Genomic DNA, 15,294 nt, shown 5'->3' on the forward strand with positions numbered 1-15,294 from the left:
AAGATCTTAAGTGTGGGAAGGGGTTAAATTCTTTCGGATTTTAAAATTTTTATCTTAAACACTTGGTTACCATTAAAAATACTAGTAAAGCAGTAGTTGTATTAGAATCTAGTGCTCTCTGATAAAAAAGAACAGCCCTAGTCTTATATACTGACTACCCAATTCTAGTAAAATTTTTCAAAATTTTCAATTAAATGAATTCAAAATCATGTTTATACATATTTATGAACGATAAAACTAGGTTTTAACACCGAAATTATTGTTACCTCGGAAAGGACATAAATTGAGAAACAAACTAAAATGTTAAAATTCATTTAAAATGGAATAGAGGACGATAAAAAGGAAAATAAAAGCCAAGTGTGGGAAAATTTACCAAGTTATCTTAAACATATGTCACATATATCTGTAACAAATAACTGAAAATACTTTTGCTTTGGACTAAACTAAACTGTTTTAACTGCTGAAAGAAAAGAAAAGATGGATCAACACGATGAATCAATTCCATCATTAAAAGGAAGTAAAGTCTTCCGAAAAAGACACGCGCTTCTTGATTTAGGTCATGAAGTTGTCGTCCAGACCAGCTGTAGGTTGACGAAAAATCTAGAAAAGTCATCACTAAAATCGGTTGGAAATCCACGGACCTCAGCATAAAATAGGGTCGCCAAGTGGTCAGATTTATCCTAACCATGAGAAGGATTTATCTCGTACAATGGGGGGCACCATGCAAATTAGCTGGATAAGACTAATGAATCAGATCCCCAGAAAGGATAATCTCCTTAAAGATTAAAAATCAGCTTTTAAGACTGATATTACTCAATCCTAGAGATTGACCTTAAAGATTGAGAATTCAAACTCATGGAATTCAATGATATCTAAACTCGAGCTTGAACGAGAAAATATTTTGATCAAAATTATAAACCGATTTGTTTTCTGAAAACCCATTTTCAATGCGTTCATTACCATTGAACGTAAAATCCTAGGAATTCACCTGGAATTCATTAGGTCACCTGAACTAAATCGGGTGTCAACCGTAAGAACGGTGGTTGCATAGTGGTCAAAGACAGGACCTTGTGCCATACCGAAAAATTATAAGGGTGAGCTTTACTATTGCTCCTACCAAGGATAGTAATTGCGTCCGACACGTTATAGACCATAATTAAAAGCATGTCAGGGGACATTGCCTTAACAGTTGCTTGTTCAACGCTTTCCTTTCAACAGGACGGTAGTTTACCGAAAGGTAATATACGGGACAAGTAAACTGGACGTGTTGCTTTCCTAATACAAGGTTAGCAAGTGGGTAACACAAAATCACAAATGTTGAGCTAAAATTTTCAAATCTGAAACCCACCAAACCCACAAAAATATTTTGCAAACACCGGTAAAGGGTTATCCCGGAAAACTTATCTTGTTTAAAAACTAGATTTAATTTTCAAAAGATTAAATGTTTTCATAAAGATCCAATTTCCTTAATGGATCTAAATTTTTATAGTCATGTGGGACTGTAAACCATATCATTACTACCATTGTTTATACCGCCGTATAGAAATCACTGATGTACAAAGTGTGAAGAATAAAGAAGTGATTCTAGTATTTCAAGACGATATTGCTTGAGGACAAGCAACGCTCAAGTGTGGGAATATTTGATAATGCTAAAAACGAACATATATTTCATAGCATTATTTCTCAAGAAAGACAAGCTTTTAGTTGCAATTGTTCTATTTACAAGTGATATTCGTTTAAATAATAAAAGGTGAAGACAAAAGACAGATTCGACGAATTGAAGACGCAAACGACCAAAAAGCTCAAAAGTACAAAAGACAATCAAAAAGGTTCCAATTATTGATAAGAAACGTCTCGAAATTACAAGAGTACAAGATTCAAAATGCAAAGTACAAGATATTAAATTGTACGCAAGGACGTTCGAAAATCCGGAACCGGGACCAGAGTCAACTCTTAACGCTCGACGCAACGGACTAAAAATTACAAGTTAACTATGTATATAAATATAATATAATATATAATTAATTATATTAATTATATATATATTTTATTTATAAATAAAAACCGTCGGCAGAGAAAGACTCCAAGGGACTGAGCTGTAATTTCATTCTCCGCGACTCGCGGAGTTTGAAGGCAAAAATGCCGCGAGTCGCGGAGCCCCAAAATGAAAAACTGCCTATAAAGCCAACCGAATTCTGATCGTAAAAATAATCTTTTTCTTCTTCTTATCATACGTAAATTATATATATATATATTTATAATTTATATTTTAATTTTAATTATAATTCTAATAATAAGGGTATGTTAGCGAATGTTGTAAGGGTGTAAGTCGAAATTCTGTCCGTGTAACGCTACGCTATTTTTAATCATTGTAAGTTATGTTCAACCTTTTTACATTAATGTCTCGTAGCTAAGTTATTATTATGCTTATTTAAAACGAAGTAATCATGATGTTGGGCTAATTACTAAAATTGGGTAATTGGGCTTTGTACCATAATTGGGGTTTGGACAAAAGAACGACACTTGTGGAAATTAGACTATGGGCTATTAATGGGCTTTATATTTGTTTAACTAAATGATAGTTTGTTAATGTTAATATAAAGATTTACAATTGGGCGTCCCTATAAATTACCATATACACTCGATCGGACACGATGGGCGGGGTATTTATATGTACGAATAATCGTTCATTTAACCGGACACGGGAATGGATTAATAGCCACTAGAATAATTAAAACAGGGGTGAAATTACATTCAAGGGTAATTGGTGTAATTGCTAACAAAGTAGTAAAACCTTGGTTTACACGCAGTCGATAACCTGGTGTATTCATTAAACAAAGTATTAAAACCTTGTTACAATTCGAATCCCCAATTAGTTGGAATATTTAACTTCGGGTATAAGAATAATTTGACGAGGACACTCGCACTTTATATTTACGACTGATGGACTGTTATGGACAAAAACCAGACGGACATATTAAATAATCCAGGACAAAGGACAATTAACCCATGGGCATAAAACTAAAATCAACACGTCAAACATCATGATTACTGAAGTTTAAATAAGCATAATTCTTTTATTTCATATTTAATTTCCTTTATTTTATATTTAATTGCACTTCTAATTATCGCACTTTTATTTATTGTTATTTAATCACACTTTTAATTATCGTACTTTTTAATTATCGCAAGTTTATTTTATCGCACTTTTATTATTCGCAATTTCATTATCGTTATTTACTTTACGCTTTAATTTAAGTCTTGTATTCATTTTTAATATTTTACATTTAGTTTTAACTGCGACTAAAGTTTTAAAATCGACAAACCGGTCATTAAACGGTAAAAACCCCCCTTTATAATAATAATATTACTTATATATATGTTTGTATTTTTATAAAAGTAAATTAATATAGCATTGAGCTTTGTTTAAAAAAGATTCCATGTGGAACGAACCGGACTTACTAAAAACTACACTACTGTACGATTAGGTACACTGCCTATAAGTGTTGTAGCAAGGTTTAAGTATATCCATTCTATAAATAAATAAATATCTTGTGTAAAATTTTATCGTATTTAATAGTTTTTCCTAGTAAAATATAAACTATTTCGTATCCCTTAGCTTTGACATCACGTGCTATAAAGTCCAAAGGTTAGATGAACGTATTAAATCATCTTAATGTAAAATGTCGATATCCAATTGTCTAAGTTATTTATATTCCACGTTCCAACTTTAAGATGAAAGTTAAAATAGTTATCCTATTAAAATCACGAGGAAAATGTTGTAAAGCAGGAATTGAAATTCAAATAGGAATCTCCACTAATTCTTTATCTAATTCCCGTTAATTGACACTTTTGTTCTTACCTGTAAATGACTTTACCATTTATTCCGAATATCGTTAAAATGGATAATTTCTCAAATCAATGTGGACCTCTCAACAAAGACTCGTAATCATAATTCAATGTATCTGACAATTCGATCATTTGATATTATCTGTTAATTCCGTCGATAATTATTTTAAATATATTTTGAAACAAATACGTTCATGTAATGTATTATGTATCTAATACTATGTTAATGTTTTCAAGTTATAACATATATACATATACATATTTAATCATATCCGTTCATATAATGGTTCGTGAATCATTGGAGTTTAGTCGGGGTTAAATGAATGTATGAACATAGTTTGAAATCCTTGAGATTTAACTTAACAAACTTTGCTTATCGTGTCGGAAACATATAAAGATAAAGTTTAAATTTGTTCGGAAATTTTTGGGTCGTCACAGTACCTACCCGTTAAAGAAATTTCGTCCCCGAAATTTGATAGAGGTCATCATGGCTAACAATGAGAATGTTATTATGACGATTATAGAGTTTTATCATGTTTAAGAAGTATGGATAAAATAATTCGATTACTCGAAGCGTATGAGGGAAGTTATCGTAAATGAATGAAATAAGATTATAGTGATTCGTCATATCTTTTGACGTCATCACAATTGATCTCCGAATTTAAAGAAAATCTTTGTAATCTATATTGGATTTGATTCTTCGGCGATTAAGTAAATTATGATCTTCTTCGAATTAATGCGATAATCCATCTTGATTTCTCTGTCGGATATTTTACTATAAATCCACCTATTTCGTTTTCTTACAACTTACACTTTCTATTCTTTCTCCCTCAACTCATATTTTTAAAGTGTCCGTCAATATGCTTCATCCAGTGCTGATTCTTGATATACTCCTGACTTTCATATCTGTTGTTCTTCTTTTTCATCTGCCTCCGGAAGAATCTATTTACTTCTACCATACTCTTGGTTTTATAGTATTTTTAGTTCTCCCGTGTCTTTATATGGTTATATGCATTGATATATATGGTTTATAGTTTCTGGGTTATTGTTGGGTTTTATATCTTCCCTTATATTTCGATGTCCCTGCTTCTGTCTTCTATAATCATTGTCATCCCCAATTAATGCTATAGTGACCCGAACTTTTCCATGGTTATATATATTAAATGAAATTGTTATTAACATGATTAAGTGTTTCCAACATGTTAAGCAATCAAACTTATTAAGACTTGATTAATTGAAATAGGTTTCATATAGACAATTGACCACCCAAGTTGACCGGTGATTCACGAACGTTAAAACTTGTAAAAACTATATGATGACATATATATGATTATATATATAGTTAACATGATATTATGATAAGTAAGTATCTCATTAGGTATTTTAACAATGAGTTATATACATAAAATTGAGTTTATTGAATTAAGAAACTTGAAACGATATATATAACGATTATCGTTATAACAACGTCTTACTAAATACATATGAATCATATTAAGATATTGATACACTAAGTTTAATCATGATAAATGATAAGTAAACATGTCATTAAGTGTATTAACAATGAACTACATATGTAAAAACAAGACTACTAACTTAATGATTTCGAAACGAGACATATATGTAACGATTATCGTTGTAACAACATTTAACTGTATATATATCATACTAAGATATATTAATATATCATAATATCATGATAATGTAATAATTTTACATCTCTTTAGATATAATAAACAATGGGTTAACAACATTTAACAAGATCGTTAACCTAAAGGTTTCAAAACAACATTTACATGTAACGACTAACGATGACTTAACGACTCAGTTAAAATGTATATACATGTAGTGTTTTAATATGTATTCATACACTTTTTAAAGACTTAAAGACACTTATCAAAATACTTCTACTTAACAAAAATGCTTACAATTACATCCTCGTTCAGTTTCATAAACAATTCTACTCGTATGCACCCGTATTCGTACTCGTACAATACACACCTTTTAGATATATGTACTATTTGAAGGTATTTCGTATGCCCGAGAGACATATTAAATCAATGTGGCTAATATGTTATGATCCAAGTCGGGTCATACCCAATAACAAACTTACCGACACCTTAAACGTATTTAATACTGACGATTGGCTCGTTAAATAAATACGCGACACTTGAACTTTAGAAAATCGGTTTTCTAAAATATAATCACTTGAGATAAATTATTTGGATAATTTATATACATTATGAATTTAATTATTTATAGGTTTAAATAATTATATTGTGTTATATTTTGTAAATGGTTTATAAAATATGCAAGTAACTTACAAAATATTTGGCATTTTGTAACAAGCTTTTATAAAACAAAAATACAAGTTTTATAAAATAAAACTAAACCCACCCCACATGGTGGACGGTTTTGGGGAGTCTCCAAGGTCCTCCCATGCTTGTTTCCTTGTTACTTGTGTTGGCACAAGTTCATATATGCATGGGTCATTCAAATACCAAAGTATTCTTTGACTAAAGCCTAGAAAACAAGTGAAAAACACTCTCTTCTTCTTGATACAGCATTCTGGCCGAATTTTTTAGGTAAAAAGGAGTGTGCTTGAGTTTGTTTGAAAGCTTATCTTCAAGTGTCAACAAATCCTAACTATAGTATTAGGTGTTGGGCAAAGTTTGGGGTATTATCTCTTGAGGTTTCATGCTTTTGAAGCTTGCATTCTCATCATCTTTCTAGTTGCTGCTGTCCAATTTTTCAAGTGTAAATAAAAGAGTATTGAGCTTGGTTAATTAGTTAGTTAAGTGTCTAAATTTTAACTAACTTAAAGGGTGGTGTTGGTGTATCAAAGGATTGGGTTTTACACACTTGTTCATCATCTTCATCATCACTTATTAACCTCCTAACTTGGAGAAGGTATATCCTCTTTACTAGCTCTTTTACTTTGTAAGCATATTTTCTAGACTTGATATGGTTTTGGAATTCATGTTTAAAAGGTTAAACTTCATATTAATTAGTTTATAAATATGCTTCCGCTTAATCTTGAAATCGGGTTTTGACATATATGTTCATGAAACTTGTTTATATGATGAATTCCAACAATGGTATCTAGAGCCGAGGTCATAGAAATATGCTTCTTGTATTTGGCTTGAAAACCCATTTAGATTACAATCTAGTATCATGCATGAAACTAGAATGTAAAATTTTTGGGTTTTGGGTGGGATATATTTTGGCCGAATTTTGGGGTTCCAAAAAGGGGTTTGGAACTTCAAGTTTGGTCATGTTTTGTTGTTAGTTGTTGTTCACAATCAAGCCTTGGCCTTGTGGTTGCATGTGTGTATGTTTGGTTGATTTATTCATTCTTATGGTTTGTAATATTTTTTCATTCATTTGGTTTGTAATAATCTTGTAATTTGGCAATGTAATTTATTTTATTTTGGTATGTAAAATAGATTAGGTTGTAATTTCTTTTTCCTAGAAAAAATGTATTAGGTTGTATATTTTTTGTAAAAAGAAATGAAGATTCAAGATGAATGAAGAACACAAGATGGAGCATATAGATGCAAGAGTTAGTGGGAGATTTGAAATCTCTTACTTTGTGTTTTAACCCTTACCGGTAACACTTGTTTTTGGGTAAACAAGTGTTCACCACTTTGGCTTGATTGTGAACATTGTTGTTATGCATGCTTGTATGATTATTGTGTTTGTATGTTTGGATGATACAAGTAAAATCACATGTTAACAACTTGCAAAATGACATTATAATTGGTTATATTAGAAACAACATAAGGACTTAATAAATGGTTATTAAGAACAACAAAAGGATAACATATAAAATGGTTTATACAAGTCTATTGGATATGAAACTTGACATGAAAAATGGATTTTCAAATGGACCACACACTAAATGCATGTTAGTGTATGGAAATTGTGTTTTCTTATACTAGAATAAAGAAAACTTTAAAAATCCCTTTAATACTAAAACAAGGAAAACAAGTTAAACGCCATCCTTTTGTGTGACACTTAGGCATATTAGGGAACTCATGATGGGATAAAGGTCACCTAACCATTATGAGCAAACTAATATGATTAAGGTAAATTTCGCATACAAGTGGGATAAAGGTCACCTAACTGCTTGTTTATTAAATTTACAAGTTTACACAAGTAGGACGACTTGATTTGGGAATCATGAACTTAGGGTCACCGAAGCATGAGGAACAAATAGGCGTTGATGGGATAAATATGCCATGCAAAAGGATTGCATGATCCCATAATTTAGAAGTTGCAAAGGGATTGCAATTGTCATTATGACTACCTAGCTAAATCAAATAACGGGATAAAGGTCACCTAACCGAAATTTGATTTACCGTTGGATTCTAATATTTAATATGTCAATTAAAATATAAAAGGGTATTGTTTATTAAATTTAAAATCAATACTTAAATGAACTTTGTTAAATTTTGTAGATGGCCGCTAATAACATCAACAACACGCAAAATGCACCAATTAACTTACACAACCTATCATTAAGGTCTCTCCTCGAGAAAGACAAACTCAACCATACGAACTTTATGGATTGGTTCTGCAATCTTAGGATTGTCCTCAAACTCGAGGATAAGGCGTATGTGTTGGAGGACCCCATTCCCGATCAACCCGACGAGGATGATACGGAAGGCATGGCTTATTGGGATAAGTATTGCACCGATTCAGTGCAAGTCGCTTGCCTAATGCTTGGGACTATGATACCCGAACTCCAAAAGGATTTCGAGCATCATACTGCATACGACATGATCACGCAATTGAAGGAGATGTTCCTTCAACAAGCACGTGTCGAGCGCTTCGAGACCGTTCGAGCGCTTCATGCATGTCGTATGGACGACTCCCAATCCGTTTCATCTTATGTCCTTAAGATGAAAAACCTCATTGATCGCGCAAACCATCTTAATCTCAACATATCCAATGAGCTAGCCACGGATCTTATCCTAAACTCCTTGTCAAAGAGGTTTGACCAATTTGTAATTAATTACAATATGAATGGGATGGATAAGACCATTGGCGAACTTCATGGCATGCTTAGGACGGCGGAAACTAGCATGGGTAAGAGGGCTTCACCCGTGCTAATGATCAATGATGGTAGGTCCAAAGGTAACAACACCTCTAAGCCAAAGGCGGCTAAGAGGAAAGGACCCGCCCATCAAGGCAAGGGAAAGGGGAGGATGGTTACCCCAACCAAAAATAAGAACAAGAAGCAAAAGGTTGTCGGACAAGCAAACCCCAAGGAAGACCCGTGCTTCGGTTGTAGTGAAATGGGTCACTGGAAACGCAACTGCCCCGTCTACCTTAAGGAGTTGAAGGAAAAGAGGGATGCGGGGCAAACCTCAGGTAATATATATATGGTATATATAGAGCTTAGTATTACTTCTTCTAATACATGGGTATTAGACACTGGATGTGGAACTCACATTTGCAATTCTTTGCAGGGGTTCAAAAGAAGTAGCAAGCAAACGGGAACATCAAGTCTCTTTATGGGTAATGGAGCCAAAGTGCAAGTGAAGGCTCAAGGAGACTTTGTATTAAAGCTTCCAAGTGGTTTGGAACTTATTTTGAACAATGTTTTGTATGCACCGGATTTATGTCAAAACATTATTTCAGTTTTCCATTTAAAACAATGTGGTTTTTATCTTAATTTTGTTAATGATGATATCCACGTTTATTTAGATAATGTATTCTATTTTAAGGCCTCGCCTTCAAATGGAATTTATGAATTGATTCATGATGACACATCATCTAGTAGCTCAATATACCATACTAGCACCAAGAAACTCAAAAGGGATTTGAGTGATTCCTACTTATGGCATTGTCGCCTTGGTCACATAAACAAGAATCGAATGCATACACTTCAAAAGAATGGCCTTTTGAAATCAAATGAACTAGACTCGTTTGATGTATGTGAATCTTGTTTACAAGGCAAAATGACTAAAGCACCTTTCAAAGGGACCTACGAAAGGGCTAAGAACTTATTGGGATTAATACATTCGGATGTATGTGGACCCTTTAAGCCCATAACTAGGAATGGTGAAAGATACTTCGTTACTTTCATTGATGACTTCAGTCGTTTCGGATATGTCTACTTGTTAAGACATAAGGACAAAACTTTTGAAGCATTCAAAGAGTATCAAAACGAAGTACAAAATCAACTCAATAAGACAATCAAGGTACTCCATACCGATAGAGGAGGTGAATACCTAAGCGATGCCTTCCAAGATCATCTTAGAAGTTGTGGGATTATCTCGCAACTTACTCCACCCGGGACACCACAGCTTAATGGTGTATCTGAAAGGAGGAACCGAACCCTAATGGATATGGTTCGATCAATGATGGCTAGAAGCTCGTTACCTCTGTCATTTTGGGGTTATTGTCTATGCTCTGCGGCTCGTATTTTAAATATGGCCCCAACCAAGAAAGTGGAACGAACTCCTCATGAGATGTGGTTTGGAAAACCTCCATCTCTATCATACTTAAAGGTATGGGGATGTGAAGCTTATCCTAAGCGTTACCCTAATAAGTTGAATGCTCGATCCACGAAGTGTATCTTCATAGGATATCCCAAGGATGATATGGGATATTATTTCTATGATCCATCCGAGCAAAATGTATTTGTTGCTCGAAAGGCTGAATTCCTTGAAACTAAGTTCCTAATGGAAGGAAATAGTGAAAGGAAGATAGATCTTGAAGAGGTTCAAGATCAAGTAGATGATACACAATTGGTTGACACTAGCACTCAACATGAAAATGTTGAGAGTGATCAAATGGATGATCAAAATACACAAGACATTCGCAGATCTGGTAGGATTAGTAATCCTCCTGAGAGATATGGGTTTCTCATGGATGGTTGCAATATGGTTGATTTGGATGAACCAACAAACTACCAAGATGCTTTATCAAGGATTGATAAGGATAAATGGCAGGAAGCCATGAACGCTGAGATGCAATCCATGTATGACAACCAAGTTTGGGAACTTGTTGAACAACCTACTGGCTCAAGGCTAGTTGATTGTAAATGGCTTTTCAAGATGAAAACCGACATACATGGAAACTTGGATACATATAAAGCTAGACTTGTAGCAAAAGGTTTCACTCAAACTCAAGGGGTTGACTATGATGAAACTTTTTCGCCTGTGGCAATGCTAAAGTCTATTAGGATATTACTTGCCATTGCTGCTCATTATGATTATGAAATATGGCAAATGGATGTCAAGACCGCTTTCCTAAATGGACATCTTGAGGAAGATGTCTACATGGTTCAGCCTGAAGGTTTTGTTGATCTGAAATATCCTAAGAAGGTATGCAAGTTAAAGAAGTCAATCTACGGATTGAAACAAGCATCTAGAATGTGGAATCATCGTTTTAATGAGGAGGCCAAGAAATTTGGCTTCATTAAAAATGGTGATCAAGCTTGTGTATACAAGAAAGCTAGTGGGAGCACTATCATGTTCCTTGTATTATATGTGGATGATATATTACTATTTGGAAATGATGTTCCGGCAATGCAAGGAGTTAAAACTTGGTTAAGTAAATGCTTCTCCATTAAGGATCTTGGAGAAGCACAATACGTTTTGGGGATTGGGATCTACAGGGATAGATCCAAGAAGCTGATAGGTTTGAATCAAAGTGCATACAGTGAAAAGATCTTGAAAAGGTTCAAGATGGAGAACTCTAAGAAAGGTTTGGTACCTATTCAAAAGAGAACACTTCTCAGTTCATCTCAGTGCCCCACCACGAAAGATGAACAGGAGAGAATGAAGAAAGTCCCATATGTGTCTGCTATTGGGTCAATCATGTATGCAATGATATGTACTAGACCGGATGTGTCATGCGCTCTTAACCTGACAAGTAGATACCAGAATAACCCAGGAAACAGTCATTGGATTGCTGTCAAAAGTATATTGAAATACCTTAGGAGGACTAATTATATGTTTCTTATATACGGGTCTGGTGAGGAGGAACTCGCTGTAAAAGGTTACGTAGATGCAAGTTTTCAAACTGATCGAGATGATTCTCGATCACAATCCGGTTATGTCTTCACGTTAAATGGAGGTGCGGTCTCTTGGAAGAGTTCAAAACAGGATGTTGTTGCTTTATCCACTACAGAGTCGGAGTACATCGCCGCATCATTGGCAGCTCAGGAAGCTGCATGGATGAAGAAATTCATCGACGATTTAGGAGTAGTCCCTTCCATTCAGGACCCTCTTGAGATCTTTTGTGATAACGAGGGTGCGATTGCTCAAATCAAAGAACCTCGTGCTCACCAAAAGACCCGTCACATTGAGCGGAGATTCAACTACATAAGGGATGAAGTTGAAAAGGGAAAGATATGTATTCGCAAAGTTCACGCAGATCTTAACATAGCGGATCCACTCACGAAGCTCTTACATGGATCAAAACATGCAGGACATGTTTGTGCTTTAGGGCTTCGATATTCTAGTGATTGGTCATGATCTGTTTTAAGTATTGTAACGGAACGAAATTGTTCAAACTCATTAATATAATTATGGCATTAATTTATTTTGAGTTATGTTCCTATTTTGCATATTTTATCCATGAATAAGTAATTATTCTAAATTCCGTAGTCGATCACATTTGTGGGAACAAGTGTGAGGTTTAGACTATTATAAACTTGGATTGGTATAAATTCACGGGATGAATATGGGGCAAGGTTGCAACCAAGGTTCATAGATATTTGTGGGATACAAATATTGGAAGACCCGCCCTCAAGATTTACTAAATAGAGCCTTTGTGGTTGATCGCATGTAATCTTGAGTAAAGGCGAATATCATTGTATCCTCTGACCTGAGATACATATTGGGTTCGGATATTTACCAAGTATTGTGCCTTGATTCCTTCCTTCGCTATTCTGAAATATGGTAGTTCATAAGGAAGAGCTCAGGTATAATGCAAGGTATATATTTAGGACGTGTGTAGTCAAGATGGAATTTGTCCCTCTTATTCGTTGAGAGTCAGATGTCTAAGGCCTGATAAAGTTAAATCTAGAAGAGAGTGATCACTCTGTGTCTCTTGGATTTAACATGACATCTAGGACAAAAGGATGTGATGAAAGATTCACCTATTCATATTCGAGATGGGAACTCGAAAGGGATGATGTTATTGAATGGCACAAAGTCATAACATATTGGGAGTGATGGACGGTTGTTAGGTGGTATCCATCACTTGCATTAATTTCTTATGTTTCTCGTGCAAGTGGGAGATTGAAGGTATTTCGTATGCCCGAGAGACATATTAAATCAATGTGGCTAATATGTTATGATCCAAGTCGGGTCATACCCAATAACAAACTTACCGACACCTTAAACGTATTTAATATTGACGATTGGCTCGTTAAATAAATACGCGACACTTGAACTTTAGAAAATCGGTTTTCTAAAATATAATCACTTGAGATAAATTATTTGGATAATTTATATACATTATGAATTTAATTATTTATAGGTTTAAATAATTATATTGTGTTATATTTTGTAAATGGTTTATAAAATATGCAAGTAACTTACAAAATATTTGGCATTTTGTAACAAGCTTTTATAAAACAAAAATACAAGTTTTATAAAATAAAACTAAACCCACCCCACATGGTGGACGGTTTTGGGGAGTCTCCAAGGTCCTCCCATGCTTGTTTCCTTGTTACTTGTGTTGGCACAAGTTCATATATGCATGGGTCATTCAAATACCAAAGTATTCTTTGACTAAAGCCTAGAAAACAAGTGAAAAACACTCTCTTCTTCTTGATACAGCATTCTGGCCGAATTTTTTAGGTAAAAAGGAGTGTGCTTGAGTTTGTTTGAAAGCTTATCTTCAAGTGTCAACAAATCCTAACTATAGTATTAGGTGTTGGGCAAAGTTTGGGGTATTATCTCTTGAGGTTTCATGTTTTTAAAGCTTGCATTCTCATCATCTTTCTAGTTGCTGCAGTCCAGTTTTTCAAGTGCAAATAAAAGAGTATTGAGCTTGGTTAATTAGTTAGTTAAGTGTCTAAATTTTAACTAACTTAAAGGGTGGTGTTGGTGTATCAAAGGATTGGGTTTTACACACTTGTTCATCATCTTCATCATCACTTATTAACCTCCTAACTTGGAGAAGGTATATCCTCTTTACTAGCTCTTTTACTTTGTAAGCATATTTTCTAGACTTGATATGGTTTTGGAATTCATGTTTAAAAGGTTAAACTTCATATTAATTAGTTTATAAATATGCTTCCGCTTAATCTTGAAATCGGGTTTTGACATATATGTTCATGAAACTTGTTTATATGATGAATTCCAACACTATTGGTATATATATATACTCCAATGATCAGCTCTTAGCAATCCATGTGAGTCACCTAACACATGTAGGAATCATCATTTGGCAACTAGCTTGAAATATCTCATAAAATTACAAAAATATTAGTAATCATTCATGACTTATTTACATGTAAACAAAATTACACATCCTTTATATCTAATCCATATACCAACGACCAAAAATACCTACAAATACTTTCATTCATCAATTTTCTTCATCTAATTGATCTCTCTCAAGTTCTATCTTCAAGTTCTAAGTGTTCTTCATGAATTCTATAAGTTCTAGTTTCATAAAATCAAGAATACTTCCAAGTTTGCTAGCTTACTTCCAATCTTGTAAAGTGAACATCCAACCTCAAGAAATATTTCTTATTTATAGTAAGATATCTTTCTAATACAAGGTAATGCTCATATTCAAACTTTGATTCAATTTCTATAACTATAACAATCTTATTTCGAGTGGAAATCTTACTTGAACTTGTTTTCGTGTCATGATTCTGCTTCAAGAACTTTCAAGCCATCCAAGGATCCTTTGTAGCTAGATCTATTTTTCTCATTTCCAGTAGGTTTATCCACAAAACCTGAGGTAGTAATGATGTTCATAACATCATTCGATTCATATATATAAAACTCCCTTATTCGAAGGTTTAAACTTGAAATCACTAGAACATAGTTTAGTTAATTCTAAACTTGTTCGCAAACAAAAGTTAATCCCTCTAACTTGACTTTTAAAATCAACTAAACACATGTTATATATCTATATGATATGCTAGCTTAATGATTTAAAACCTGGAAACACGAAAACACCGTAAAACCGGACATACGCCGTCGTAGTAACACGGCGGGTTGTTTTGGGTTTGATAATTAAAAACTATGATAAACTTTGATTTAAAAGTTGTTCTTCTGGGAAAACGATTTTTCTTATGAACATGAAACTTTATCTAAAAATCATGGTTAAACTCAAAGTGGAAGTATGTTTTTCAAAATGGTCATCAAGACGTCGTTCTTTCTACTGAAATGACTACCTCTTACAAAAATGACTTGTAACTTATATTTCTGACTATAAACCTATACTTTTTAGGTTTAGATTCAT

Source organism: Rutidosis leptorrhynchoides, chromosome 8, assembly GCF_046630445.1.
Source record: "Rutidosis leptorrhynchoides isolate AG116_Rl617_1_P2 chromosome 8, CSIRO_AGI_Rlap_v1, whole genome shotgun sequence".
Taxonomy (NCBI): Eukaryota; Viridiplantae; Streptophyta; class Magnoliopsida; order Asterales; family Asteraceae; genus Rutidosis; species Rutidosis leptorrhynchoides.